This window comes from Canis aureus, chromosome 23, assembly GCF_053574225.1.
Source record: "Canis aureus isolate CA01 chromosome 23, VMU_Caureus_v.1.0, whole genome shotgun sequence".
Lineage (NCBI taxonomy): Eukaryota > Metazoa > Chordata > Mammalia > Carnivora > Canidae > Canis > Canis aureus.
The window spans coordinates 4,075,113-4,080,034 of NC_135633.1; the positions used below are offsets into that span (position 1 = coordinate 4,075,113).

Below are 4,922 nucleotides of genomic sequence, written 5' to 3' on the forward strand. Positions count from 1 at the left end.
GCTCTTGCTACAGTTTTTCATCCAGAAAATCTGAGCATCTCTCATTGCTTCATCTGGCGTCTGCTCAAATGTACCTCCCAGTGAGGCCGTCTCTGACCACACCATATAACAATCTCTCACGGTAAGAGAGGGTTTGCGTGTGTGAATGGAGGTCTCAGTCCTTGGATTCCCAGAAGATCTAGGTGGACAGAAGGAAAGTAGCAAGCACAGAGCAGTTTATTGAAGTGAACGTACGTACACTATCAAGGTGGGAGAGTGGCCAGGCTCGCTGAGGTGGAGGTAGCCCCTAGGTTGTTTTAGAATTGGATCCTGTTAGGTCTCTTGGGCTGGAAGGAGCTGTGACATACTCCATATGCTCTTATACTCTTATTTTTCTATAGTAATTCTCATCTGGCATATATTTGATTGTATATTTCTTTACTGACTGCCCCCCCCAGTAGAATATGGTTCTAAAATGCAGGAGTTTTTGTTTTATTCACTGGTATATTTTCCTACTTAAAACTGTGTCTGCCACATTGTGAGTGCCTACTCTCTGTGGACTGAATAAATGGATGGATGGATGGATGGATGGACGGATAGATGGAATTATATGACTTTGTGGATTTCTTCTTATCTTTAAGGGCTGTTTTCCTCCTCTACATCTTCTCAATTTCTCAACACTCTTCAACATTCAGCTCCCATCAGGCATCCCTATGGGTTCTTCATACAATTTCCTGTGCCTCCTTCCTGAGATCGTAATTGATTTAGGATTCGTAATATACTTAGGATTCTGCATATATTTAAGACATGCAAATACCACCAAAACCTTGCATGATTGCTGGGGGCAATGAATGTACCTTTGATTTATTCACACATAACAAGAATCTTATGTTGTAATGAACATGCTTCAATGCCAAGTTATTCATGACTTCAACAAGCCTGATGCCCCATTTTTAAAGTGGTTTGTCTATGCTTTCATACCAACAAGAAACATTTTTATTTATTATACCAGATACAGTTATCTACATTTTCTATTTACTCTGATCAGAACAGGTATCCTGTAAGAAAAGTATAACAATTTTGTGTATAGAGAAATTTGTAGGCAGGGATTTGTATGAATTTTCTCCCATTGATATAAATGGTATGTTGGGAGAAAGAGAACCGAACCTGGCTTTGCTGCTCATGAGTTACAGAATTTGAAGCAAATTACTCCTCAACCTTGGTCAGAGTTTCTTTCTTTGCCAGTTGAAGGCATTTGCAGAATTATCTCTAAGGCACCTTCCAGTTCCAGTAGCCGATGAATGTGAGTTAGAAAAATCGAAACAATTCAAGGCTACTCTACAAACATATAAAAGTAGAAAAAGTAGAATTTTTAGAAGAAAAATTCCTCTGAGGAAGCCAGACATCGTGCATGCTCAACTAGCTCCATTGTCTCCAGTTCCAGGAATCCTGAGTTCACTGTCATTTTTTAAGACCACAGTTTAATATCTCATGTTTGGATAAAGTTATTTGTTTTTTTTAAAGATTTTATTTTTATTTATTCATAAGAGAGAGAGACAGAGACACAGCAGAGGGAGAAACAGGTAGATGGAGAAGCAGACTCCACGAAAAATATGGAACACTTCATGAATTTGCGTGTCATCCTTGTGCAGGGGCCATACTAATCTTCTCTGGATACAGTTATTTGAAAACGAAAAGCTTGAAATCTTTGTTAAACACAGAGTAAAATTCTCATTCAAAATGAAATTTTAGTCTAGTTGAAAATTAGGCAGATACTAAAGAAGATAATATTACTAGGAAGAAATCCTAAGTTCATAGAAATCTTTGTTGATGGTTGTAAGAGTTGGGGGTCCTAATACTTATAGGTCCCCACATTCAAATATTTGATCCCAGGCAACTTACAGAGGTATAAACAGGATAAAGTATCCAACAAAAAATATGAGGCAACCACATATTAACCACATCAGAAAGCCATTACTCTATCAAGGCCTAAAAGAGCAAGAGGAGGAAATAGGGGAAATGAAGCCTTGGATTAAACCATGGAAGAGGTGCTGACTCACAGAGCTGGTACCTCGGATCATTGCCACCGTCAGACCCACTACAAGGCAGGGAGACAATGATGGAGGCAGGTGTGAGTATCCATATGTCAATTTTTTTTCTAGGCCTACCCTCTGGAATCCGGTCAGTGGCATCCATTGGCCAACCAATAGACATGGGTGCGGTCTATAGAGATTTGCCTCCTGGATTGCAGAGTGGGACAAAAGTGTGGGGCGAGGTAACACACAAGATCAGATTGTCAAATCCTATTCACACAAATCAGAGATGGTGTCTAGTGTTAGATTTTCTGGGCGGCTTCCAGGATACAAAGAATCAAGAGACACATTTTAAACAGGAAAATGTCTGGCACATTCAGGATCATTCTACATGTCCTTCTTTACTAATGAGATACCTGGGTAGCTTTTAGTTCATGAAACATCTCCATTTTATACCTTGCCTATTTATATGGCATTTTTGAGGAAATTATGCCCCATAAATCCATATATCCTAGGTTTAGTTCCTATAACCAATTATAACTATGGACATCCTGCTAAAATAATCCCATAGATGTGAACTCTCCTCCTAGAAAAATATCATTGTTCTATTTATCAGGAAGTCTGATATTTTGAAATGGAGATTAGAATTATGTGCATTCCTTCTTTCTTTACCTGGGAATATTTGATAATGGGGAAACGGTATCTCTTCCGTTACACTGCTAGCTCAAATTTTTAAATTTGAAAGTGAGTTACTATCAGTAATCTTCTTAGGGGATGAGCAGGTAAAAAGGAGTTAAAAATTATCATAAAAAACGTGGCTACTTCATTTATGGCTTTGAGGACACAGAATTAATCAAAGCTGCTGTCTTCCACCACCCACTTTATATCATGCTTACCCTCTCCCAACAGCTCAGCATATTTTTTATTTATTTGTTTGTTTTCCCTGCTACGAAACCCAAATTTTCTTTAGATGGTCTTATTTTTGTATATAGTAGTTTGCTGAGGCTCCCATAACAACATACCATAGACTAGGTGGCTTAAACAACAGAAATTTATTTTCTCACAGTTTTGGAGGATAAAAGTCCAAGGTTAAGGTTCTGGTGGATTCTGTTTCTAGTAAGGAGTCTCTTCTGGGCTTATAGATGCACAGGGGAAGCTCTGCTCATGATGTCCAGGGAGGTATACTGAACATGTCCAGCCCTTCAAACGCGTCAAGACACTGCTTTCCCATGTCTGCTAGTACCTCCCAAGCCACAGGTCAAAGGAGCATGTCCAAAGTTAAGCACGGTATGCACATTCCCTCTACTATGAAGCCAAACAAGCCACATGACGAAGCACACTAACAGGAAGGAGGTACATACTTTCAATAGAGTATGTACTTTGGGGAGTACGGAGTCAATTTTTTAAAAGATTTTATTTATTTATTCATGAGAGATACAGAGAGAGACAGAGACAGGCTGAGGGAGAAGGAGGCTCCCTGCAGGGAGCCTGGCATGGGACTTGATCCCAGGACCCCAGGATCATGCCCTGAGCCAAAGGCGGATGCTCAACCACTGAGCCACCCAAGTGCCCCCGAGTCAACAATTTCCTTCAGCAATCTACTCTATTGTATTGGCCAAGTCTAGATAAGTAGACTCTCCAGTCTGACAATTACAATCCAAATTCTCATCCCTTTCTATGTGTTACGTGTGTGTGTGTGTGTGTGTGTGTGTGTGTGTGTGTGTGTGTGTCTATCTCCCTAGGACCCTTCATGGTACTGTCATGCTTGTGATAATCAGTATCTACCAAATTGCTCTAACCTGACATTATGGTTTTTGCACATACGTGCCAACTGTCAATGCCTAGTAATCCCAGATTTATTTCAGAGGGTCATGGAATTTTGCCTCATGTCCCTTTGTCCTCTCTTACTGCAGTGGAAATATCTACTGCTAATGTGCTATGCATTTCCCTCTTTTTTTCCCACATGTACCTCTATTTCTTTTCATAATTATTCTTAACTGTGTGTTTTGGAATATCACCACCATAAGAAATGACAAAGAGTTTCATTACTTTATAACAATTATTAATAACTCATTTGTAAGTTAATTCCATGAGGACAAAGGTAGCATTTTAGGCATTTATGGATGAAGGGGTAATTTCATATATATTCTATGATCCTTCCTGGCTAATGAGATTTTACTTATTGTGCGACTTTTATTTGCTAGGCAGGTCTTAGATAGTTCAAAAGCCTTTATATTGCATTAATTATATCATTTAATCATGTATCTTATACTTATATCTCTACTTTTTATGAATATATTTGAAATGTATAGACAACAAAGAAATTGTATGTGGTCAAAGCATTGCAAATAGCAAAACTGTTACTTGAAAGTTGAATTTACTATTCCAACTACCATGTTTCTTTTAATACAACACAAAGTATTGTAAAGCTGCCATAGTCCTGACTGATGTTCCACTAGATATTGCATGCAATAAAACTATATATTTGAGTAAAGTTTGTTTGAAAGATACTTTAATTCTATTTCTGTACCAATCTGAAAATTTAGAGCACAATCTTGCAGCTAATGAACTTTGTTCCATTGTGATTGAGGGTCATGTCAAAATGAACCCATTAATCACTATAATTCCTCACAGAGGAGTCTGAAATTGCTAGAGAGTGAACATTTAATAAGTGGGAAATGCTATAAATGTCACTCCAGATGTGAGCCAATGAAGAGACAGGTAATGATTCAATAGTGTATTTTTAAAACTATATGTAGGCTGATTTGGAAGAAATACAGTGATTCATTTTGGGAATGACTTTTATGGAACCAATTCATTTGAAAATTATAGCTGAGAAAATGGTATGTGTGTGACATTACTCTATCCATTTTTAACTGGAAGTTATAAAAATGAATGTTATTTAGTAGA

The 4,922-nt window shown here is 38.0% G+C and overlaps 1 non-coding gene across 1 annotated transcript; it reads right to left on the reverse strand.

The window, feature by feature from the left end:
• Window positions 1–1,586: 1,586 nt before the first annotated feature.
• LOC144295606 (U6 spliceosomal RNA) lies at window positions 1,587–1,689 on the reverse strand. The gene has a single exon (XR_013362689.1). It is a non-coding gene; the product is annotated as a U6 spliceosomal RNA (small nuclear RNA).
• Between the last annotated feature and the right edge of the window lie 3,233 nt (window positions 1,690–4,922).